Source organism: Canis lupus, chromosome 33, assembly GCF_048164855.1.
Source record: "Canis lupus baileyi chromosome 33, mCanLup2.hap1, whole genome shotgun sequence".
Classification (NCBI taxonomy): domain Eukaryota; kingdom Metazoa; phylum Chordata; class Mammalia; order Carnivora; family Canidae; genus Canis; species Canis lupus.
The window spans coordinates 29,675,992-29,703,252 of record NC_132870.1 but is presented as its reverse complement, the minus strand read 5'-3'; the positions used below and the strand labels follow the sequence as shown (position 1 = coordinate 29,703,252).

Sequence of the window (27,261 nt, the reverse complement as noted above, 5' to 3'; positions counted from 1 at the left end):
GAGGAGGTCTGGATGGAGAGCAAATAAGTAGGAAGTTGCACTAGTGGATGGCAATTGCTGTAATGATTTTTATTTTTTATTTGTGGATTTTGTAGTGGGGTACAGTTGGTTGGTAGCCTTATTGTTACTAAAATTTCTGGAGGAGGCGGATTGTAAGTGCTAGACCTATTGCTGGGTTCAGGTATTGAGGGTCAGAAAATTAAGGAACAAAATAGAGTTATGCTTACTGATGGAATTCTGATATTCTTAGGGCAGGGAGATTCTCAGCATGACTATAAGGTGGAAGAGAGTCTGTAACAGCCACTGTCTGTGCCTAGTGTGTTACCTTTCCACCTTACTATTATAGTAACCGCTATGGCTGAATTCTGACAGCCTGAAAAATTTTCTGTGGCAGTGTGGGCAGGCAGAATATACAAGAGAATTAATGCTCCCTTCCCACCCCTTTGTTCCATCAGTAACTAGTGGGAGTAGGTGCAAAAATACCCCCGGTCCTTTATTTCTCCAGTGGGATAGCCTTCTGGCTTGATTCACAGAGTTCTACACAGTGACTAATTGATGGAAGCTTTTAGGTAATCCTAGACAGTTGGTAAGAGTAATTGTATTAACACTTCCTTTTTTTTTTTTTTTAAGATTTTATTTGAGAGAGAGAGAGAGAGAGAGAGAGAGAGTGAGCGAGCATGAGTTGGGGAGTGGCAGAGGATAGGGAGAAGCAGACTCTTCACCGAGCAGGGAGCCCATATGGGCCTTGATCCTAGGATCCTGGGATCATGACCTGAGCCAAAGGCAGATGCTCAACAGACTGAGCCATCCAGTTCTGTATTAATGCTTCTGCATTCCCCAATATTACTTAACCAATCCAATTTTTCTTTCCCCTGCTGCTGGACCCAAACAGGATAAGGGAGTTCCACAGGTGAATATATCCATAGATGAATATTCATGGTCTGAAAACTCTTGCTGAGCAAAGATCTTCAAATTTTTTATGCATAATTGATCAAGTTTTATGCCATGTAGCCTTGCCTTCTTGCTTATAAATATGGATATATCTGGAGTGGGCCACTCTTTGAGTTGGCCTAAATGAGGTGTTCATTCATTCAAAAAAAATACTTGCTGAGAATCTGCAATGTGCCAACTGCTATGCTAGGCATTTCAGGCATAACTCAAAATGAACAAGGTATATGTAAATTCATTCTTTATTAGACTTTGAAGGCAACACTTACAGAAATGGCAAGCAGGATATGGTGGCAAAAGCTGGGAGGTACACAATGAATATATCACACAGAAATGCAGAAGCTGCAGAAGAGAGTTATGTCCATTTGGCAGTGGAAAGAGAAATGAAGTGAGACATAGAGGCAGAGAGGAAGAATGACAGTCATGGTAACATTAGGACTCTGGAACCAGCACGCCACATAGCTGCTGATGAGATGAGCTACCCACCAGGGTAACCTGGTGGCAAAAGTTGCGCTGGATTCTGAAGGATCACCCACTTCCCAAATTCCATTGGTCTCTGGAAGCTGGTGTTGTTGGAAGTCCTGTTTGTGGATATCTTTGGGGGCTAAGATCCTGGTTTCCTATTTCTCGTATGTTATTATCATCTTACAACACACCTTCATTAATTAAGGAAATGTTTGATGAATTAGTCTCATTTTAAAGCTAACAGAGAAATGTGAATATAGAATTACATTGTCACTTTTGACAAATAAGGAACCTGAGGCCCGGGGAAGCAAAGTGATTTTTCAGATGAGGGAAAAAACCTTGACTCCAAACTTACAACATTTTAGATCTGTTAAGAGCAAACATTAGTAACCTCAGTTACCATGAGGAAACCGAGAAACAAAGAAATCCAGAGTTGCCAGCATCCTAAACTGGTCTACTATATAGTTTTCAAGCTTATTAGACTCATCAAAATTCTGTTTGTGTCACTAAATCTGCACTAGTCCAATTCACATTTGTCAGTGCCATCCTCTAATCTTTCTGTTTATTCTTGGTTTTATTTTGCTCTATTCCACCTGTCCTTAAACAAATAGCATCAGTGACATCTAGGGACTTGCTAAAAATGTAAATTATAAGGTCCATCCCAAACCTACTGAATTAGAAGCTCGGGAGTTAGAGCGCCTTAATTTATTTTAATAAGCCCTCTGGGTGATTTTTAAAAAATATTTCATTTATTTGAGAGAGAAAGAGAGAGAGAGAGAGAGAGAGAGGAGAGAACCAGCAGGGTTAGGGGAGGGGCAGAGAAAGGGAGAAGCAGGCTCCCTACTGAGCAGGGAACCCAATGTGAGGGAGAGGAAGCAGGGCTTGATCCCAGGACCCTGGGATCATGACCTGAGCCAAAGGCAGACACTTAACTAAGCCACCCAGGTGCCCCCCTTTGGATGAATCTGATGGCACACTAGTGTCTGAGAATTACTGCTTTCGGCTAAGAAAATGTCTGGATCCAACAGCAGCAAATATTTAAAGTGTTCCTACAGATTCCCTTGGAAAAGTTTTTAGAAAAAGAGACAATATATCCTTTTAAAAATTAATCTGTCTGATGCTTATTAGGCCTATTTTTGCTATTGTCTTTTTGGTGACTATGATGTGTGTTTGTATCTGAGTGTGTATTTCTGTTCTAGGTACATCCAATTCTATGATGGGCTGGTAAATTTTTAACAGCCAGCTTTCTGGAAAATGAAAAGGCAAGGTCTCATTTATGGATTTGCTAATTTCTGTGGTGTAAGTACTCCCACCATGGCAAATTTCAGGGTACGTACCAACATGACATCACTGGAAATCGAGCAGGGAGGAGATGAGCATAGTTGACTCTGGAAAGGCAGTATTGGCTCCACCTATAAATTCTGATCCTACACATTTAAGCAGAAAGCTCAGGACAGAGCTGGAATGACATGTTTGCTAAATGAATTCTAAGAGAGCAAACTAAGGATATAGACAATTATTTTATCTATTGGGTAAAGAAAAATTTAGTGTGATTGAAGACTTTAATTTGCATCTCATACCATTCTTTCTTGATTTTAATGACTTTCACAAAAGTAACAACAGAAAGAAAGCAAATTAAACATGTATTTATTTCAAATATATTCTTAAAATAGCTCTTTTTATTACCTACTGCAACAAATCAGGCTATTTAAATACAGGCCATTTTCAACATAGCACTTTATGGCAATAAAACACTTTGCAAATCAATTTTATTGTTCCTCTCTGCAACCTCAAAAGGTAATAGATATGAGTTCCCTATTTTTACAGATGAAGAAACTAGGGCACAAAGAGATCTTCAAACTTTCATATAGTATGTTAATAGAAAAACTGGGATTAGGGCTCAAGACTGGGAATTTCCCAGCCATAGTTTATTATGTTATATTTACTAAAATGTGAATAATTTATTTATTTATTTTTTCTTTATTTTTTTTAAAGAGAGAGAGGCAGAGACACAGGCAGAGGGAGAAGCAGGCTCCATGCCCCGGGAGCCCGACGTGGGATTCGATCCCGGGTCTCCAGGATCGCGCCCTGGGCCAAAGGCAGGCGCCAAACCCCTGCGCCACCCAGGGATCCCTAAAATGTGAATAATTTAAAATGAGATTTTAATTGGCTTTGGTCTGCATGGGTGGCTATGATTTCTGTTGCTACAACTTACCAGACCTGAAGTTTATCCTGATGCTTGCCATGCTCCTCCTGCCATAGTCCCCACCAAAAAGGGCCTTGGAGGGCCAATTTTCCTACCATATATCTAACCCATCTATCCCCTAAAGCACAATTGCCTGGGTTGGAGGTAGACACCAGCCCAGGAGTGGCTAATCAATAGGTTGGCTTGGAGCTTAAACAAAATGAAACAACTATACTCCTTCTCTCCATAAGTTAGAATAATAAAGAATGGAAAATTTAGCATGGAAACTGAGAGTTCAAAGTTATAATATAAAGATATTCTACAAAAGCCATGGTGGGTTTTGAGTAAACTAAAGTTATGAGGGGAAAAATTACTGGTAGTTAAAAGATTTGGCTTAGAGAACAGATATGGTGAACAGATAAAAAAAGCAAGGATTTAGTTAAAGAAAAATAAAGAAATGTTCAGGCAAAAAAAAAAAAATACACCATGAGAAATGGACCATGTAACATTTGGGAGAGGGGGTAGATGGAAAGAGCAGCCAGTTCAGGGCTGGTGACTGGCAGCTTTCCAACTTCTATCCATGTATATGTATAAGTTGTGCTGCATGGAAAAGGAACTCTGCATTAGTAACTTAGCCCAAAGGGGGTTTGTAGTCTTCACATAACAAGAAGTCTGGAGGCAGGCAGTTCAGAGCTGGAACAGTGGCTCCCCATCATGGTATAGGTGCCTCTAGCTTTCCTCTTCACCATCCTGGACAGGTAGCTTTCAGTCCCAGATTTGCCATCTCATGGCTTCCACTATCATCACATCATTTCCATGGCAGAGGAAGGAAATGATAAAGAGAAATATGTTTTCACAAGTAAATATCAGGAATTTAAAATCTGTTTTGTGGGATGCCTGGGTGACTCAGTGGTTGAGCATCTGCCTTCAGCTCAGGGCGTGATCCCAGAGTCCCAGAATCAAGTCCCACATTGGGGTCCCTGCTCCCTCTGCCTATGTCTCTGCCTCTCTCTCTCTCTCTCTCTCTCACATGAATAAATAAATAAAATCTTTAAAAATAAATAAAACCTGTTTTGTTTCACTGTCTTGAATAGTAACACGGATGCTTGGCAGCAAAAAGGGTAGGAAATTAAGCCTTTATTTCTTACTTTGTTTTCCTTCCTTCCTTCCTTCCTTCCTTCCTTCCTTCCTTCCTTCCTTCCTTCCTTCCTTCCTACATTGCTACCCAGGATAGAATTGGCGAGAATTGGGTAAACAACTAGCAGTGTGTGCCTCCACATCCTTATACCTAGACCCTGACATTTGAGTAACTTAAATTAGTCTTGATCAAAATTAAGGCCAGCACAGAGGTAAGAGGTGTTTGGTTGGCTAAGTGAAGGTATTTTGGCCACCAGCCATCAAAATTCCTCTGTCTCCCACTTTAAATGAATATAGTTGGCCTGTCCAGAAAAATGCTATCTCGATTTAAAGAACTTAGAAAAAAATCCCCAAAACACAGGTGTCTGGTTAGATCAGTTGGCAGAGCATACAACTCTTGATCTCGGTATTGTTCAAGCCACACACTGGGTATAGATTGCTTAAAAATAAAATCTTTTAAAAAAAAAGAAAAAACCTTCAAATATTAATTGCCAATAACAATATAGATTTGTTAACAAGTCATGTCAAACTAACTTCATGACTTAAATTTTTTTGAATTAGATTGAAAAGATAGGAAAATGCTGTACATATAGTGTCTTGCTTTTAGCAAGGCTTTTAATAAACTCTCTTGATGTCATTGCAAAAAAGATGAAGAAATTGAACTTTTTAAAAAAGATTTTATTTATTTATTCATGAGAGACACACAGTGAGAGGGACAGACACAGGCAGAGGAAGTAGCAGGCTCCATGCAGGAGCCTGAAGTGGGACTCCCGGGATCACATGCCCTGAGCCGAAGGCAGATGCTCAACCACTGAGCCACCCAGGCGTCCCAAGAAATTGAACTTGATGGTGGTAGAATGTCTGAATTTAAAGCTGGTTAAATATATTTACCTACCATGTTGACAAACATTAATGTTAACCTGACTAGAAGTCTTTAGAGGAACCAGTAGACTCTACCCTTGACTTTGTCCTGTTCACTATTTCCGGTAGTGGCTAGAGGAAGAGAGACAGTCACTGATCCAAAGTTGGAAGGATAGCTGTTGAGATGAGTGATGAAATAACAGAATGAACAGAATGGCCTTAGATTAAAAAGAGTCAATCACACAAATATAATGGAGGGAGGATCTGGGTTAATAGCAGTTTATGGGAGAAAAACTGGAAAGGACTACATGTCAACTGTGATGACACATGGCTGGCTTGACCCTCTCTCCCTTTATCTAACTCACTCAGCAAATCCACAATCCAGGTGAAATCCAACCCTTACTACCCTAAACTTTCACTTGTGCAGTGGAAGGTGGCTGGAAAAAAAATACAACTGCACTGGAAGTCTTCACTTCAAATTCATGACCAAATAGGCCCTTAGTGCTGCCAGTCATAGAACTAAATAAACGCTGCTGAGTACACTTGGGTTTTTCTCTGTGTCACCCTGCTGAAGGACTATGTAACACATTCTCCTCTCTCCTCCAACTCTCAGAATCTCCCCCTTGTCCTCCTTCTTGGCTGATGCTCCTGCCTTCTACTGATGTGGGAAAACTGAAGCAGTCAGAAGAGAGCCTCCATAGACCTCTCACCACCGTGTCTACCCACCTTTCAGCATCTCCACCAACCTACTCCTGCTGGCAACAAAATTATCCCTGGCATGTGCCTCTATTTGTGCACCGGATCCCACCTATTCTTGCACTTAAGGTGGGAGGGTAAGTCCAGTCTCTAGTACGTCATCATGGCTGGAAGCAGAGGAAGTGAGACTTTTGTTCCCAGCACATCCTCTGAACCTCTGTTGCCTGGATCATCACTGATCTCCAGGTGGTTACATCTGATTCCCAGTCCTCAGTCTACTTGCCTATTGGCAGCATTTGGTACATTTGGTTGCTGTCTCCCACTTAAGGCATTCTGTTCCTCTGGCTTTCAGAACAGCACATTGCCTTACCTTCTCTATTGCACAGATTGTTCCCTCTCAGCTCTTTTGTGGTTTTATCTTTCCTCCCTCAACCTCTGAATATTCAAGTGCCCCAGGACTCAGTCATTGGATTCACTCTTCACTCAGCCCACACTCATTCCTGCCTCTTCTCATCCTGCTCATGCCCAAATATATGTCTGCTGCCAAGACTTTCTCCCCAGCTCGAGATATCCACACTCAAATTCTGCTCTACACTTCCAATCTTAGCTTTAGTTAACAGCTAAAGCTCCTCATACTCCAAGGTAAATTCTTGTTTTTTGTCTTTAAGCTTGCCTCACTTGTAGCCTTCTTCAGCTTATTGGTAGCTGCAACACCCTTCTGAGTGTTCAGGCTGAGAACTTGGCAGTATTGACTCCTCTCCTTTTCTCACACCTCACAACTCATCAGAAAATCCACTTGACTGCACCTTTAAAGTAGACCCACAGTCTACTCACTTTTTATCTCCTCCATTGCTGCCACCCTGGTCTAAGCTGTCATCCCCTTTCTCTTCCATATGGCAATAATCTAACATGGTTTCTCCTCAGCCTGAGGGGAGAGAATCTAAGTCTTTTCTCAAATCAGAATCCAGAATGATCTATTCAAAATACAGCAAAACATTGACTCTGTTCCCAACCTTGTGGGGGCTCTAGATTTCCCTCAAATAAAACACTCTCCTGCCACCCAAGGAGTCTAACCAATCTGCCCCTATTACCTCTAGGATATCCTCTCTTACTGCCTCCCTCACTCACTGTGTTCTAGCCACAATGACCTCCTTTTGTTCTAGAACATGCCATGTAGGTCCCACCCTAAAATCTGTGCACCACAGAGTCTGCTGGAACACTCTTTTTCCTGATATGTCTACTCAAAGTTAACTCCCTTGCTTCAAGTCTCTGCTCAAATGTCATCTTCTCAAAGAAATCTACCCTTCCCTCTAAATCACCCTTTCCTCCAAATGTTCACAGTAGAAACATGACACATAGTTGTTGAGTGAAAGGTAAATAATTGGCTATTAAGAAACACAAACTTTTGGCTATATTAGTAGAATCATAATTTCCAAAGGAAGGAAGGTGTAGTTTCACTTTGCTCTGGAGTAATGGTAAGAGTTAAAACTCTTGAGCAATTAACCATGGGCTTATATACACTATTATACCACATATACACAGCAATATCATAAGGTAGTACTCTGCTTTGTCAGTGAAGAAAATGGGACACAGAAAGGTTGAATGAATTTTGCCACTCATACAGCTAAGAAATGGCAGAATAAGGATTCAAACTCAGAAAATTGATTCCTGAACACATATTCTTAGCCGCTCACTAGAGGTGATGGGTATCTAGAACAATGTGACTGGATTTTAGAAACCATGTCTTATGATAGAAGGCTGAAGGAATTGGCATTTTCCTTAAGAGAACACTTATAGGAGCATGACAATTTTTCCAGTGTGTGAAGGGATGAGGTAGAAGAACAATTTTTTTTTATATTGCTGCAGAAGAGGAACTAGAACTTGCAATAGAGACAACACAGAGAACCAGATTTTAGCCTAATGTCAAGAAAGACCTTTCTAACAATCAGAGTTGTACAAAATTGGTAGTAAAGTGACTACTTCTCTATCACATAAATTTATGCAGACATTGGATGACCACCTTGGGCATACAGTTCTTCAGATGGAATTTTATTTTATTTTATTTTTTATTTATAAATTTATTTTTTATTGGTGTTCAATTTTCCAACAGATAGAATAACACCCAGTGCTCATCCCATCAAGTGCCCCCCTCAGTGCCCGTCACCCAGTCACCCCCATCCCCCACCCACCTCCCCTTCCACCACCTCTAGTTCCTTTCCCAGAGTTAGGAGTCTTTCATGTTCTGTCTCCCTTTCTGATATTTCTCATTTTTTTCTCCTTTCCCCTTTATTCCCTTTCACTATTTTTTATATTCCCCAAATGAATGAGACCATATAATGTTTGTCATTCTCCGATTGACTTATTTTACTCAGCATAATACTCTCCAGTTCCATCCACGTGAAAGCAAATGGTGGGTATTTGTCGTTTCTAATGGCTGAGTAATATTTCTTTGTATATATAGACCACAGCTTCTTTATCCATTCATCTTTCGATGGACACTGAGGCTCCTTCCACAGTTTGGCTATTGTGGACATTGCTGCTATAAACATCGGGGTGCAGGTGTCCCGGCATTTCATTGCATTCAGATGGAATTTTAGACTTGTCTTTGCAATTTGCAGATTCTGTGATTCACCTGTCCTTTACCTGGTGGCTTTTTCTGATGCCCAGGGCAGTGCAAGGTAGTGACTGATGTGGGACCAGAACTCCTTCATTAGTGTGGGAAAGAGAAGCAATTTATTCATTCACATCCACCTACATTCCACAGGCAGCCTAAAGTTGAGGGAAGGGATCATTTCTATTTCCTTTTTTTTAAAAAATATTTTATTTATTTATTCATGAGACACACACACACACACACACACACACACACACACACACACACAGAAGCAGAGACGTAGGCAGAAGGAGAAGCAGGCTCTATGCAGGGAGCCCAACGTGGGACTCAATCCCAGGCCTCCAGGATCACAACCTGGGCTGAAGGCAGGGCTAAACTGCTGAGCCACCCGGGCTGCCCCATTTTGATTTCCTAAATGTAAAATTTCTTCCTGCCTTCCTTCTTTTTTTTTCTTCTCTTCCTTTCTTCCTCCCTTCCTTCCTTAACTTCTCCTTCTATCTCCCCTCCCTTATTCTCCTCTTCCTCTTTCCCTCTCCCCACCCTTCTCATCTTCCTCTTAAAGTAAATGATGTGAGGACCTTTCCTCTAGCACTAAAGTTATTTTGAGCCCTTGGTGAATTCACTCATCAATGTTAATATTTGGAACTTGGTTTATGGTGGGTTGTGACTTAAATGACTTGTCCTGAGAAAGAAGATCTCTACATTATTTTTCCAGGGAAAAGAAAGTTTTGTGGTTTCCCTGAGGGAGGCAGATTTGTTGATCTGTCATCCCTGTTGATTAGGATGGTGATCTCTTTTGACACTGCTTATCTGACACCTGTTCTTTCCTATACACATAATACCACAAAGCACCATCTTTGTGAGATGGTTCCAAGAATTACTAATGCATTTTCACATTTGTAAAATACTAACATAAGAACAAAAAGTTAAACTTTTTTGTTAAAAAGTAAAACAAGAGCAAGTTTAATTCTGCAGAGTTTCAAGGGCAATCAGAGCACATAGCCATCTGTATCTGTGTACATTTCTGCTAGATATTTCCACCTACTAATTTTATATTCTTCTACATGGTCATCTATGAATGACATTCGTCTTTGCCTTTAATCAGTTTCTTATACAATCTTTTAAAATATATTGCTCACTTAGAATGACACTTCAATTACTTGACTTGACTTGTTTTTCCTGTGTGTGTGTCCTTTGAATGACATCCTAAATCTTAATTCTTTCCTACTTTCATTCAGTAAGTAACTGAAGAATCAGCATTACACTATTTGGGGGGATTGTTTGTAGAATAAGAAAATACATTCACCAGATGTCCCCACTCCACTTTAATCTTCTCCCTGTCATGTAAGGGAGGGATTAGAACTCTACACTAGGGAGTTCTCACAAATAAATTGATTCTCATGATGCCATTACTAGAATTGACAACAGATATCATCAAACCACCTTAGCAATGTATATTTTGTATATTTTTAGAGAAGATGGAGTTGTTGATGTGCCAGCTGTCACAGTTTCATTTTATTTTCTCTACTTCCACATTTGATCTATAGGAATTCTACCCACACTCAGATGAAATGGTACTTTATCCTATTAATAAGTGTGTTTTTTGGGGTCTCTTCTAATTCTTCACACCAATCCCTTACGGGTCTTGTAGGGCTAATTTTCAAATTTTAGAAGCTGAAAGGAAGTTATTGGAATAGATTTTAGCCAGCTTTTGAAATAGGCTCTGTTGGCTTCTCATCAACTTTAATTTTATGATACTATGAGCATGATCACTGAACGACTAAATATTTTTTAAGAGTCTGCTTGTTGGACTCTCAAAGTCACATATTTCTATGGTTCCTGGTAATAATTCAAACCAACATTAGAACCCAGAGTGCCTGATAGGAAAACAAGACAATTTCATTGATGAAATATAATGTTAGGAAAACAATCTCATTTGGGAGTTAGGTCTTAATTTCTATTCACACCCTCACAAAAGGTTCAGATGAAGCCAAGGAAAGAAGCACAAATAATTCTTTTTTGTAAAATATGTTTTTTCCATGTGTGAAATAAAGATTGTTATTGCCTGTTTATTGAAAGTGCTTTGGGTCTGCCTCATGGTAGTTCCCCTGGGAACATCTATCATCCAAATCCAGAACTCAGAAAACTGAGATACAACATTAAAGAAAATATTGGCTGTGTTCTGAGTGGAAGAATCTGGTATGACTCTCTACTACAAACGTACCCATCAGACAATTGTTGAGACCATGATTCCTCTCTCCTACACATCACCTCTTCTCTCCCCTCTCCCCCAGGTGGCTCTATCCTCAAGTCCTACTGACTCCAAATCAATTTCTTGAATGCATGGCCTTTGCTGCTTTCCACTTCTGAACCTTGGTCCAGGTCATCTTCCCTGCAGCCTGGCTTCCTGCAATGGCTTGAAACTGGTCTGTCTCTCTCTAATCCTTGCTCCATACAAATCTGATGGTGACACTCGCATGCTTAAATCCCCTAGGTGTTTGGACTTCAGGGTAAAGTCCAAATTCCTTAATTTGCTTTAAAAACCCCATTTATACCTGATCACTGCCCATTCTCCAGCATCACCACTATACATTCTCCTTCTGCTTGTGTTCTTTACTTTTGTAAACTCATTTCTCATTCTCACAGACCATTCTGCCTTCACTTTTCACCTGCTGAATTAAACACTGCTTTATCACGGAGGTGGGCCCTCTGGTTAGATGCCTTACTATATTGTTTTTCTTAAATGTTTGTCTTATCTACTAGACTATAAGCTGCTTTTTCCACCCATTTTATTTATTTATTTGACAGAGAGAGAGAGAGAGAGGGAGAGAGAGAGAGAGAGAGAGAGAGCCCGCACATAAGCAGAGGGAGCGGCAGACAGTGGTAGAGGAAGAAGCAGGCTCTCCGTTGAGCAGAGAGCCTGACTTGGGGCTCCATCCCAGACCATGACCTGAGCCAAGGCAGATGCTTAACCGACTGAGCCACCCAGGTGCGCCAAGACTATAAGCTTCTTGAGGACTAAGGCCGTGTTTGTCTTTTTAGCTCTTACCTACTACCTGCCACCCAACCCAAGCTCCTGATGCATCAGAGGTGTTCGACAAATATTGTTAACCAATGACATAAGTGATTAGCCCACTGCCTGGCATATAGTAAGCATTTGATGATTAGCAGTTTTGGCATCCATATCTATATCTATATCTGTATCAATTCACATATATACACATAAGTGGCATGGTCAATATTAAAAAAAAAGTCTTGCTATATATAATAATGGACTTCTTATAAGCACTCTGATAGAAAGGATACCGTCTATTTATTTATTAAAATTATTGAAAGTGTGGAAATTGGCTCTCCACACAAACTGGAAAATAATCTTATAAATAAACATGTTCCAGTGCTACTGAGACTTACATGTGAATGAGCTTTCTGTGCAGTAGAAGTAGTAGAAAAATACATGTGCAGTGAAATTTTAGTGGCTCGTATTATTTGAACATACACGGAGGTTATGATGGGCAAATGTTTAAGTTATTACTGTTTAACATGGATGTGTGGTACTGAGTGCGCCCATTGTAGCTGGGCACAGTGTATAATTTAAAAGCAGATGTGATTTCTTGCCAGGTGGAGTTACGTGTTCTGATTTAAGGAGGGATAGAACAGGTTTAGGTTTTGTTAGACCTATGCTTCACTACAAAGCTCTTCCTGGCTCCTTGGCATGCTAGAACTTCATGGCATGACAGGTGAGGGTGGTGGTGAGGTGAGAGATGAGGAGGAGTGGGAAGTGAGGCAGTCATGGAGAAGGATTAACATTCAGCAGCTGGCTTCCAGTCGCTACTTCCTCTCCAAAGGAAACAGTGGTATGCATGAGGCAAAACAAATTAGGGAGTTAGAAAAATCACAGCCTGTGACATTTGCGTCAGTTTCCATGATTGAAATGTTGAGAACTGAAAAGTGACTTTCCTCACCAATTTCTCATTGATAAGCTGTTTCAGGAATTGCTAAGCTACATGGAGTCAATAAACGTAATTGCTTTCCTTTATTGCTTTCTGATCTCAGTGTCAGCAGAACAAAAAGCACATGTTCAAGAAGCTCTGTAAGTCTACAGTATGTTTTCTCTAAGGCATACCTACCTACTTTTAACCTTTCAGATATAGAAATATATATTTTCTTTCTTAAAAATTAGAATTAGAAGGGCCTCTAAAGCTTAATGTATGTCCAAATTGGATAAATCTCATTATTCAGTCATTCTCTTGAACTCAATCAAAATCTGCTATTGGGCACCACCTTTAAAGATTTCACTCTCAAGAAGAGCATAGGAACTGTGCCCTGCTAAGTATCTGACCCCACAACTCTGTGTCATATTAGTTTTGTGTTAGTAGGTGTGATATATCTTGCTTTAGTCCACCTATTGGCTCTTATTGTTCTCTGGTATTTTAATTGTTCCAATGGTATAGAATCCTTATTATATATCCTCAGCATGCGTGGCTTGAGCATTGTTTTTTTTTTTTTAAGATTTTATTTATTTATTCATGAGAGACAAACAGAGAGAGGCAGAGACATAGGCAGAGGGAGAAGCAGGCTCCTTGAGGGGATCCTGATGCGGGACTCAATCTTAGGACCCTAGGATCACGACCTGATCTCAAGGCAGATGTTCAGCCACTGAGCCACCCAGGTGCCCCTTGAGCATTGTTTTTTTTTTTTTTTTTTTTTTTCCCCTTGAGCATTGTTAAGAGATATAAAAAGGATGTCCTTTCAGGAATCCATTTATGTATGATCAGAATCAGCAAAGTTAGCATACACAATACCTAACCTGATGACCATTTCCCCTCCCTGCTTTTGCCAGTTCCTAAGTAAGACATATAGTACTAGGAAGTATAGTAGGTCTCTTATTTTCTGATTTCTTCATTAAAAGGGTTTGGACGATTAACCATTTGCAAAGCTATTTAAAACACACACAGGAGCACCTGGGTGGCTCAGAAGGTTAAGTGCTGATTTTCTCGGGTCATGATCTTAGGTCATGAGATACAGTCCCATGTGGCGCCCAGCCTAGAGTCTGCTTAAGATTTTCTCTCTCCCTCTCCTTCTGCCACCTGTCCCTACCCGCATGCTTTCTCTCAAAAAAATAAAAATAAAAAGTAACACAAACACACACAGCAGCAGCAGCAGCAGCAGAAGCAGCATCTGTTTGCAAAAAGGGTAGTCATGGAAGAAAGAAAACATTCCAAAATGTGTGAATGACTTCCTCACTGTACCTCAGAAGTGACCCAGGTGAAACTTCAGATTGCCATGTTCAATGGCATGCATGTTGGTTCACAGCTGGAGCCAATTTGATTTTCCAAGCTGATTTGTCATTTTTTGATGCCTTATGAATTTAGGTAAGCCCACTCTTTGATTTTAGGCACAAGGTTTGAGATTATCTAAAATATCTTTCTATAGTACTTCCAAAGAGATAGTGTAATTTTTTTTATACATCTCATAATCATTTTCTCCTATTAGTGAACTGATGAAAAGATAGATTTATTTTAAAATGTAATTTAAAAATTGAACCAGGGACACCTGGGTGGTTCAGTTGGTTAAGCATCTGCCTTTGGCTCAGGTTATGATCTCAGGGTCCTGGGATCAAGCCCATATGCGGTTGGCTCCCTGCTCAGGGAGGAGCCTGCTTCTCCTTCTTCCTCTGCCCCTCCTCCACTCATGCTTTCTCTGTCAAAAAAATTAAAATATTAGAAAAAATGAACCAAAATCCACTAAGGCTTTGTATCTTTTAAAAATATATTAGATGTTAAAATAATAGTATGTTAATATGCACATTCTACAAAAGCACTTTCTTTCCTACTATAGAAAGAAAAAGGGACACCTGGATGGCTCAGTGGTTGAGTGCTTGCCTTTAGCCCAAGGCATGATCCTGGGATCATGTCCCAGGATCAAGTTCCACATCAGGCTCCCCTGCATGGAGCCTGCTTCTCTCTCTGCCTATGTCTCTGCCTCTCTCTCTCTCTGTGTCTCTCATGAATAAATAAAATCTTTTAAAAAAAGAAAAGAAAAGAAAGAAAGAAAGAAAGAAAGAAAGAAAGAAAGAAAGAGCCTACACTCATGAAATTGCAATTGTATGTATGTAATTGTACATATTCACTTTTTATTTATGAGGAAATAGACTTGAATTACTGATACGATGTTTGTATAAATTATAACTGCGAACATCTCTCACCTTTTATAATTTTCTTTTGGGGGGGTTACTTGAAAAATAAAATCCACACCCAATGATTTGAATAAAAAAAAATTCCTAAGAATATGTGTAATGGCTGTTCACAGTCTTTCACAGCTGTTATTTTATTTTATTTAAATATCACAATTTTAAAAAGACCCCATCATCCTGGGACATATGATGCATGCAAGCATAGTGTATAGCTGTTCTAGAGAGTCAAGGCAAATCCCACTTTTATGGCTTTAGTTTTTAAATCCCAGGAAGACTTTGCAGAAAGAGACTGACAAGAGGGACAGGTGGATATTGGCTTCAACTTGGTGACAAGTTTTCAACCTCAGCTGCATTCTTACAACAGGAGAGTGAAGAGCAGCTGGCAGCCTGGGAGCCACTGTTCTACAGATGGAATTCTTGTGGCAGAGAGAAGAATGTCCTATCTGGCTCCCCATGCTTTGTGAATGAAGAGCACAACTTAGGAGATTGAAGCTACTGTTGGATCTGAACGGTGGCACTTTACTCTCCCTTCTTCCACTTTCATCTTTTGTGTTACAGTCCCAGTGATTTATGTTTAGAAAGGAATATAATTTCCCAATGTATTGTTAGTCATCAATTTCTCTGAACTCAGGACATTCTTTTAAAGACCCATGCCTCAGATTTGTGAGGTTTGGGGCAAGAATACAGAAAAAAAATCCACAGATCATCTATATAAATATCTATAAGGGATAGATCAAGTTAACCAACTGTTAAGTAGGAGATGTTCTTTCTCTTAACCTGGGCTTTTCTAGCAGAGCATGGAGGTGTGAAGGGAGCCAATCTCCTTTTCCTTCTGTCACTGGCTCCGCCCCACACAGCAAGGGGCTTCATGTGCACGCGTGGACACTCCAACTCACATATCCAGGCTCCATCCACACACCCTTTCTGACAGCTGCCCGTTGGTCATCCTGAGGCTTAGAAACTCAGGAAGCAGGTTGAGAGGATAATGTGGACAAGGAACTCTGTGGTCCTAGAGTTCCAAAAGTGGTCCAGAAGAGAAAGCTCAGGCTCTGAGTGGGTACATCCCCTTCTCTTGCAACATAGAGAAGAGTAGGGCTGGAAGAGGGCCAATGTGGGGCCCTCGACAGCAAGGGGCTCAAGACAAGGGACCTTTTACCTGGGTCTAAGGACAATACTTTCTTTGAAACCTCTAAGTATATAACACTATTCCTGCTATGGCTAGATAGGGAGGAAGACTTTGTGTTTAACTTCTAAGTTCTCCATTTAATTAAGAATGGTTAAAGCCAGTAATTATTACCTGGTGTTTATGACCCATTGGCCCTCAAACTGGGAATAATTTCAGTATGGCAAAGTAAACTTTTTACTGCTGCACATAAAATATAAGACCCAGTGGTTCAACATGGAGATCATTCTTCCCCTGCATGTCTGTAGGCTTTGGAAGGGTGGCTGCAAATGTGGAATGACCTCCTTCTAGTTAGCTATATTTGACAGGACTTTGGTCTGAAAGGTAAAAGGCAACCATTATTCCGATCCTATAAATAAGGGAACTTGGAAAACCTTTCACTTTATGGTTACTTCACATATACAATGAACTAGGAAAGGAGCCAGTACAGATGTAAGAGTTCTACCTGTACTGAGAAATCAGTGATATACAGGTTGAGATAGAACACAGAACCAAAAAGGTCTGCATAATGTTGCCTCTTGGTACATCTCAGAAATGTGCAGAGAAAGAAGTGCAGAGGAAGGAATCCCCATTTGCATTGTTCACAGACTTACCCATAAATTAGTGGCATGATGTAGGCAAAAAAACCCACATAGTGTTAGTAGGAAAGCTAATGTTACATAGATTTTTACTTTGAGGTCCAAGGGGACCCAGCCAAGTGGAAAAATAGCTGAGTTATGGTGGAAACCAGTCACCTTGTTAAAACGGAACAACCAGGTGTTTAGGAAAAGAATGGTATGAGAGGCTGGTTTCTTTCCTGCTGAACACAACGGTTCACTGTGAACACAGAGAGAAAGAATCTTTGTTACAAGCACAGAGGAAGATAAAAATTTGTGTATTTGGATGTTTCTTAAAAACTAACTTCACAAGTCTATTTTAGGTTTCATGATACAGTCAAGGAGAGCTACATTTTGAGCTATAATTACGCTATATTCCCTGTAACAGCTTTAGTTGGAGTATTTGTTTCAGGATGCAGCCTAGAGCAGTTTCCACTGGGATAAATGTGTGTGTAGGTGTAGGATATATTCACTTTTCCTATGTGATTTTTTTTCCCTAAAGAAAGAAACGAATGGATACAGATCGTTCTCATTCCAAAATAAAAATCTTTGATGAATGTTATGACCATGGACGAGAGGTTTAGAGTAAAAGATTATAGATCTTGGCTTTAAAAAAATAGGTTTAATACACATGAATAACATGGGTTTAAACTGCACAGGTCCACTTATATGTGGATTTTTTTCTGATAAATACAGAGCAATATTGTAAATGTATTTTCCTTAAGTTTTAAAAAGATTTTATGTATTTATTTCAGAGAGAGAGAGAGAGAGAGGGAACACAAGCAGGGGGAGAAGCAGAGGAAGAGGGAGAAGCAGACTCCCCACTGAGCAGGGAATCCAACGCTGGGCTCAATCCCAGGACCCCAGGATCATGACCTGAGTCCAAGGCAGACACTTAGCTGACTGAGCCACCCAGGCGCCCCATATTTTCCTTATTAAAAATTTTTTTTCTTTTCTCTAGCTTACTTTCTTGCAAGAAATAATGTCTAATGCATACAATGTACGGCATACGTGTTAATGACTATGCTATCAATAAGGCTCTTGGTCAACGGTGGGCTATCAGTAGTTAAGTTTTGGGGGAGTCAAAAGTCATATGGTTTTTCTAACATGCAAGGGATCGGTGTCCCTAGTTCCCATGTTGTTCAAGGTTCAACTGTTTTACCAAAAATACTACTAGTAAAATCTTCTCTGAAAACAAAAAGAATATTTACTTTATAAATATGAAACAAATATTCTTGAGTGGCTCTCTGTTGCTTTGAGGATAAAAACCCTGCATGCATCTGGTCCTTCCCTGCCTATCCTGCCTCTTTCCCCAAATGTCTCCCCTTGCTCTGCCCTAACCATATTGGCTTTCTTCTTGTTTCTTCAACACCATGTTCCTTTCTTTCTCATCCACTATTATCTGATTTTCTTACTTCTCTTGGCTAACCCTTTCTTCTCAAGTTTTTAAAAAAAGATTTATTTATTTATTTGAGAGAGAGAGAGAGAGAGTGAGAGACAGCAACCATGAGCAGGGCGGGGGAGTGGCAGAGGGAGAAGCAGACTCCCCGCTGAGCAGAGAGCCCGATGTGGGGCTGGATCCTAGGACCCCAGGATAATGACCTAAGCAGAAGACAGATGCTTAATAGACTGAGCCCCCCAGGCACCTCCTTCTTCTCAATTTAAGTGCTATTTTCCCAGGGACCTTTCTGCACATTACCAGACTTGATGAGTTCTTTTTATCTACCACTTCCATTAAGCCTTCTTCCTTTCCTTCTGTACAGAAAGAAAAATTAATATAATAGGAGGATCCTGACCTTTTCCCTGTCAACTGCTAAAGAGTGTGCTAGTATTTTTATTTCAGTTTCCCACCTTCAAAGAGGATGTTGGGATACTGTGGGGGAACATGGAAGTGGGACAGAAACTGGAGAAATGGGAAATGGAAAATAAGGAGAAATGAGGGAACCCGATGTGGCTTCAGGCTAGGGGATGAGATGTTCTGTGGCTCATAGGAGAGAGGCAAGTAAGAGAGGAGAGGGAATTTGTGGAAGTGTTGCTAAGCATTGGTATTTCCTCCCCATTATGACACTGGAATTACCTGATAGTTCCCAAACCGCTTTCTTGGCGATAATGCTTAGATTGGATCACATGTGTCTTGGTGTGAACAACACTTCTTAAGGTATGTCATGTTTACATTGTACAGTTGTTTGTGTGATTGTTTTTGCTTTTCTTCCCCTGCTCCCAAGACCATGAGGGGAGGGCTCATTCTTGTGTTGTTCATAGCTAACTCCCATAAATTAGTGGCATGATGTAGGCAAAAGACCCCAGAGTGTAGGACAGGGTCTGGCCCACTGGAAACACTCAACAAGTGATAACTGAATGGATGAATCAACAAATGAATTCCTTTCCATTCTGTTTTAGATTTCTAATCTCTAAATATCACCCTTGGCCACTGTAGAAAACAGTATGGAGTTTCCTCAAAAAGTTAAAAATAGAACTACCCTATGACCCAGCAATCGTACTAGTTGGTCTTTACCTCAAAACACAAAAACACTAATATAAAGAGATACATGCACCTTTATGTTTATAGCAGTATTATCTACAATAGCCAAATTATGGAAGCAGCCCAAGTGTCCATTGACTGATGAAAGGATAAAGATGTGGTACACACACACACACGCACGCACACACACACAATGGAATATTGAATAAAAAAATAAAAAAATGAAACCTTGTCATTTGTAACAACATGGATGGAGCTAGACAGTATATTGCCAAGTGAAATAAGTCAGTCAGAGAAAGACAAATATCATATGCTTTTACTAAAATGAGGAATTTGAGAAATAAAACAAATGAGAAAGATAAAAAAAAAACAAAAAAAAAACAAAAAAAAAGAGAGAGAGAGAGAGAGCCAGACAAACCAGGAAAGAGACTCTTAACTATAGAGAACAAACTGATAGTTATGGGGGTGAGGGTGGGGGTGGGAGTGGGGGATGGGTGAAATAGGGGATGGGGATGTCATGACTTGACACTTCTTATTAAGAAGGGTACATTTATAAATAAATAGATAAATATCACCCTTGGCCTCAGTGACAAAATTATGCTGTCTTCAGCCAAAGTTTTCTAGAAGAAGGCATCCTGAGCTGGTTTGCAAATACCTATAAATAGAAACTTCTAAAATAAGTTATTTTTGTTTTCCTTACCACATTCCTACAGTATTAAGAGGTGCAGGGATTGAACATTCAAATGATTCTTATAGTTGAAATGGAACTCATAAAATACTTACATTCTTTTCAAAGTGTATTAAAATATGTCCTGAAATATTCATATCTTGGGATACACATTAGCTAAGAGCACTGAAGAGAAAGATAAAGCCAGGTAGTATATATGATGGCTGACACTTGCTGAGAACTTACTGCAGGCCTAGCAGTGCATTACTTTTTATACACTGACTATATCATTTAAACACATAAACAGTATTTTGAGGTAGATATTAGGTCCTGATTTTACTGTTAGGGAAATGAAAGCTTTGTGGCTTATCTGGGACTCCCAAGTTCAAACCTAGGTCTGCTGATTATAAAGCTAATGCTAGTGTGCAACACTTATTTATTCTTTTTATTTTGAGGAATAAGCTATCTAATTTATTAAGAGTTTATTTAACTTATAACTATAACCATAAGATTGAGTTCATAGTCTTGCTCTACCTTCTTTTTTCCAGAGATCACCACCACTTTTCTGCCTCCGGTCCGCACTGTCAATTCTGGGACTTTTCTACTGTTGACTATATTGCTAGGTAAAGACAATGTATAATTAATATACTTCAAAAGATGTCTTGGGCACCTGAGTGGCTCAGTAGGTTAAGCATATGCATTTGGCTCAGGTCATGATCTTGGGGTCCTGGGATTGAGCCTTGAGTCAGGCTCCATGCCCGGTGGGGAGTCTGCTTTTCCTTCTCCCTCTGACTTTCCCCCCTACTTGTGCACTTTCTCTCAAATAAATATAAATATATAGATAAATAACATTTAAAAAAATGTCTTCATTTTGGTTGAGTAACTTGACAGAAGTTTAAAACAACACAGTTGTTTAAAACAACTTCCTGATAGAAGTTAAAAAGAACATTGGTTCTCCCTTCAGTCTACCAGCTACTGCTCTAGATCAATCACCTGTTTATCTTTATTTTCGCTAAAATTTCATTTTGGCTTTTGCATTTTCACCCTCTGTTTTATTAGCCTTTTGTATATATTCAGATCATCTAGAAAATTTTCTCCCCATGGAAAAGATCACCTCAACTTCCTCCTGAAAACTCATAGAACAAAATGCATAAATCTAAGGCAGCCATAAATGGATCGTAGGAAAAAAATGTTTTATTGTTTTATGCACACACAGAGAATCAGTTCCATTATTCGTGGTAGTCATGTTCTATAAAGTCACCACAAAAAAGGAATTATTGAACCTAGGGGAAACATACAGTTAGGTTCCTGTGACCTCTGATCACATCTTCACCAACCAATCAATACATAACTTTGTTTTATTTATTTGTGTTTCTGTTTAAAGGTGATTTATTTGCTATGTAGTTGATTCATTAACATTGAACTCATGGCCAACCTCACTGTAATTCATGCCTGAATAACGCTTACCTAAAACATGTATTTTCTCTGTAAGGTACATAACAGCCTGCTTGCACTTAGGAACTCTAGACAGCATTTCATCCTCATGCTTTGAGGCCATTTTAAACAGTAAAATCACCAACAAAAAGCACAAAAATATGTGAAAATCTAAGTAGACTGAGAAAAGGACACTTTTGAGAGACAAAATGTGGTATGAAAGCCAAAACATGAAAGCAGAGTTTCACTTTGTTTGACTCAGCAGGGAACATGTGTGTCAAGCAAGTCAAAATTTCCTCCACTCTACTTGTCTGTGTCTGTGTAAGGCTGTCAGTATTGATTTTGAGATTGCAAATGAATTTTAGTGAGCAGGCAAATTTGTAAATATGGAATCTACAAATAATGAGGATTGATTATATAGATATTTACTACTAGTTAATATTTGTTGATCACTTGTTAATGCCAGTAATTATTTTAAGCTTTTATTTTATTTTTTAAAGATTTTATTTATTTATTCAGAGAGAGAGAGAGGCAGAGACATAGGCAGAGGGAGAAGCAGGCTTCATGCAGGGAGCCTGATGTGAGACTCGATCCCGGGTCCCCAGGATCATGCCCTAGCCTGAAGGCAGCGCTAAACCACTGAACCACCCAGGCTGCCGTATTTTAAGCTTTTAAAGCCAACTCACTTAGTTCTCATAAAAGCTCTCTAAGGTAGGTATTAATATTTTCTCTATTATACATATTATAAAAAGAAATGAGCTTTTCTAATCCACAGCTGGTATCAGAGAGGGAATGGACCCAGGCTGAGTGGTTCCAGAGCCCACAAATTTATCCACAATGTTGTGCTTCTTCCTTTTGGGAAAAGTTACCTAAACAATAATATTTAAAAAAATTAAAAAGAGGATATTTTTATCAAGGAATCTTTGTTCATTTAATTAGCAAGATGTTTATTGTGTATTTACTGTGTGTAAGTCCTGTGAAGATTTAGCAGGAAAGAAAGGCATGGTCTTTGCCCTCACACAATTTATAACTTAGCTTATAATTAGATCATATTAGATCATATAATATAAACTCTATAGTTTAGGATTAGTGGCTATATCCTCATCTAAAAAACAGATTTTGAGTTATATTTCCAAGGCTAAAGAGAATTGCACCTGGGAAGCAATTAGAAAGCTTCCACATATATTAAAACATTTTTTAAACTGCAAAGAGATTTATAACAATAACAGCATATTACTAAAGAGTCAGATTATAGCAGCTTCTCTTTGATATTGAATCTATTGTCTAATGATCTTTAGTCTTCTATGGCAGTGCTTTTTTTGCTCGTTAAAGTCTAGGGTTTTCATTTTTTTTCCTTCCTTCCTTCCTTCCTTCCTTCCTTCCTTCCTTCCTTCCTTCCTTCCTTTTTTTGAGAGAGAGCCCACATGGGAGTGGGAGATGGGGGATGGGCAGAGGGAGAGGGAGAAAGAATCAGTCCTAAGCAGGCCCCATGACCAATGGTGGAGCTGGACTCAGGGCTATCTCACAATGCCAAGATCCTGATCTGAGCTGAAATCAAGCTGAATGTTTAACCAATTGAACCACCCAGGCCCCCCTCATTTGGTTTCTTTAGCCAATATCCTAGCCAAAAGATGAATTTATGATCATCTTTTTTTTTAAAGATTTTATTTATTTATTTGAGAGAGAGAGAGAGAGAGAGATACAGAGAAAGAGAGAGAGAGAGAGCATGAAAGTTGGTGGGGGGAAAAAGGAGAAGCATACTCCTTGCTGAGCTTGATCCTGGGACTCTGGGCTCATGATCTGAGGCAAAGGCAGATGCCCAACCCACTGAGCCACCCATGTTCTTTTTGATGTGTTTTGGAAACAAGAAAGCTAGTTGCTCTCATATATATATTTTAGATAAAAAGTTTTCATGTAATGGTCTCTTTTGGAATTATACCCAAATGGTCTTTCAAAATAGCCTCAAGAGGTATAAATAATCTTTTGGAGGATAGTTAAAAATTTGACATTATAATTGAAATATTTTTAAGAGCCTATATAAAAAAGCTAGGTAAGATGAAGCAACTGTTTTGAAAGGAGTTGATTCTTGTGTTGTCTGCATAGAAAAGAAATAAGAAGGTATTTTAATTATACGAAAATTTCAGATAAAAGCTTCTTTCTTTTTCCTTTTTAAAACCTGTATAATCTAGAGGTTGACTCCATTCACCATTTTATCATTCATACATATATCAATGTCCTGTCAGGAAGAAGATAATATAACCAAGGGGTTCATTACAGACGGTTTAACAGAGACTCTTTATAGAAGATGTACATGTGTTGTGTACAGTATTTGTGTCCCAACCCTGCTCCTCTCCCTGCAAAGTCCACATGCTGAGGCTCTAACCTCCAATGGGACCATATTTGGGGATAGAGCCTATAAGGAGGCAATTAAGATTAAATGACTGGAGGGTATTATGCTGAGTGAAGTAAGTCAGTCGGAGAAGGACAAACATTATATGTTCTCATTCATTTGGGGAATATAAATAATAGTGAAAGGGAATATAAGGGAAGGGAGAAGAAATGTGTGGGAAATATCAGAAAGGGAGACAGAACGTAAAGACTGCTAACTCTGGGAAACGAACTAGGGGTGGTAGAAGGGGAGGAGGGCGGGGGGTGGGAGTGAATGGGTGACGGGCACTGGGGGTTATTCTGTATGTTAGTAAATTGAACACCAATAAAAAATAAATTAAAAAAAAAAAGATTAAATGAGATCATAAGGGTGAGTCCCTGATCCTATAGGATTAGTGTCCTTATGAGAAGGGCCAGAGAGCTCTTTCATCTCTCCTGCCTTTGCTCCAGCACAAAGAAGAGGTCATGTGAGTACACAGCAAGACAATGGCTCTCTGCAGCTCAAGGGGAGAGCCCTTGCCAGAAAGCAAAATCTGCTGGATCTTGATCTTGGACAACTTCCAGAACTATGAGAAAATAAATTTCTGTTGTTTAAGCCATTCACGCTGTGGTATTTCATGACAGCAGCTCTAGCAAACTATACAACGTAGTTGAGAAAACCAACAATGAATGGTGACTACCCAGAGACTAGCATCAATGGGAAGCTGTTACAACCCTGATGCCTGAGGGGCAAGTGGAGAAAATGGTTTTACTAGAAGCTGGTGAGTGCTATAGACATGATGCCAGGACCACTCAACACTAGTTGTGGCTTTACATAGAGTAATGCAGTTATTGTCAAACTAAAGCCTGGCAGGGAGGAAGAAGGAACTGGGTAGGAAGGGATGTGGAAAATATTCCTCAATTTTCCCCTCCTCCAGTTTTCTCTTGTATCCTGGCAATGCTTCCTCTTATAGAATGTATTTATAAGGTACAGGAAGAATAGCCAGCCCACTGTACAAAGGTGATTATAGTCATTTGCATAGATCCACATCTCAGTTACTCTAAGTAATACTTGCTGACATCAGTATTATGCACTAATATTCCAACCTGGTTGCAGCTTAGTTTTTCAAGTGAAAATTTCAGATACATATTTCTAATTTTGGAATGTTCTATTCTTGTTCTTTGACTTTGGCTATACTGTCCCTGGAAATGGGCATAGTTTTAGAAAATCTCATGCTAATATATAAACTTGTTAGAAGTAGAAGAAAACTCACCTGATATCCTTGACTACTAGGATCTGTCTGTTGGGTTTCTAACTCTTAAACTTTCTATCACTTCAGGATGTTAACTAGGAGTTGGAATCAGGGATGGGTATCAGTGTTGTCTTAGAAAACTCTCCAAAATTTGCTGTTCTCAGATATTTTTTTCATCTTTTTTTTTTTTTTTTTTTTTTTTTTTTTGCCATCCTGTCCTACCTTCTGTGATATTCCTATCATTAGATAATCCCTCCTGGACCAGAAAAATGTAGAAGAAACCCCATGAAAGATGAATGGATAAAGAAGCTGTGGCCTATGTATACAATGGAATATTACTCAGCCATTAGAAACAATAAATACAGGCAACCCGGCGGCCCAGCAGTTTAGCGCCGCCTTCGGCCCGGGCTGATCCTGGAGAGCTGGGATCAAGTCCCGCCCCCGGCTCCCTGCATGGAGCCAGCTTCTCCCTCCGCCTGTGTCTCTGCCTCTCTGTCTCTCTGTCTCTGTCTCTCTCTGTCTCTCTCTCTCTGTGCCTCTGATGAATAAATAAAATAAAATCTTTTAAAAAAAGAAATGACAAATACCCACCATTTGCTTTGACGTGGATGGAACTGGAGGGTATTATGCTGAGTGAAATAAATCAATCGGAGAAGGACAAACATTATATGGTCTCATTCATTTGGGGAATATAAAAAATAGTGAAAGGGAATAAAGGGGAAAGGAGAGAAAATGGGTGGGAAATATCAGTGAGGGTGACAGAACATGAGAGACTCCTAACTCTGGGAAACGAACAAGGGGTAGTGGAAAGGGAGGTGGGGGGGGGGTTGGGGTGACTGGGTGACGGGCACTGAGGGGGGGCACTTGACAGGATGAGCACTGGGTGATATGCTATATGTTGGCACATTGAACTCCAATAAACAAAAACACAACCACAGGATCCCTGGGTGGCGCAGCGGTTTAGCGCCTGCCTTTGGCCCAGGGCGCGATCCTGGAGCCCCGAGATCGAATCCCACGTCGGGCTCCCGGTGCGTGGAGCCTGCTTCTCCCTCTGCCTATGTCTCTGCCTCTCTCTCTCTCTCTCTCTGTGTGACTATCATAAATAAATAAAAATTAAAAAAAATAAATTATAAAAAAAAAAAAACCAAACCAACAAAACAAAAACCAGAAACCCCATGATGTGAACTAAAAGAGCACTGAGATCTATTTACCTTCTCCCATTAGCCAAGAGCTGTATTTCTTTTCATATTACTGGTTTCTTTTGACATTTACAATGAGAAAAAAATGCTAAGGGATCTCAGACAAGCAACTTTAATGTTTGGAATAGAGAAAGTAAGCACAGGACTAGGTCCAAAGTGAGCTGGCAGGGTAAGGGGCCTGGAAAGTTGGAGAAAAGAGATCTGAGTAGAAATTTTTCACATGAATTATCACATTTTCTGTATTTGATCCTCACCCTCATTCAGTCAGCTAGAAAGAGATGGTCTTTTTTTTTTTTTTTTTTTTTTTAAAGGCTAAAGATTACAAAAACAAAACAAAACCCAGATAGGGTTAAGTAACTTACCAAGACAAAATGCCTCAGCAGGCCAGGCCAAGAACAGGAAACCCTAGATCTTCCCCATAATTACTGTGTGGCTGAGGGTAGACCACTTTGCTATCTGTGGTTCATTTCCTTTTCTTCCTCTTGGTATAAAAGCGTCTGAGAAATACACAGTGAAAAATTATAGAAAATTTTTTTTTTAAAGTTTGCATAAAATATTAGTAACCCAGCTTTCTAGTCTTTCGGCTCAAGTCAGGACTCAGTTAAGGCTTATTTCTTTCTCTCACCCATCCTAAGCAAAAACAATGAGAAAGGCAGGAAGACGACTGGGACCCAGTGATATGGCCGAGGAGAGTTGGAACCTGGGTTGGAGTGTGCTCACACTCAGCCTCACACTTTTCCAAGAACCTCTGCTTCTTCTGATGCCTGGAATCTACTAGTGGGATGATCAACCATTTCAGTTTGCCTGAGACTAGTGTAGTGTCTTCCCAGGATGTGGGACTTTTAGTGCTATAACCAGAAAAGTCCTGAGCAAACCAGGATGAGTTGATTATTCCCATTCTCCTCTCTTTTTTATTTTATTTTATTTTATTTTATTTTATTTTATTTTATTTATTTTATTTTATTTTATTTATTTTATTTT

The 27,261-nt window shown here is 39.7% G+C and overlaps 1 long non-coding RNA gene across 1 annotated transcript; it reads left to right on the top strand.

Moving 5' to 3' along the window:
- On the top strand, positions 1-25,616 carry LOC140623978 (uncharacterized). The gene is made up of 6 exons (XR_012023547.1): positions 1-59; positions 893-910; positions 2,613-2,742; positions 6,210-6,429; positions 20,576-20,650; positions 25,328-25,616. It is a non-coding gene; the product is annotated as an uncharacterized lncRNA (long non-coding RNA).
- Positions 25,617-27,261: the final 1,645 nt, after the last annotated feature.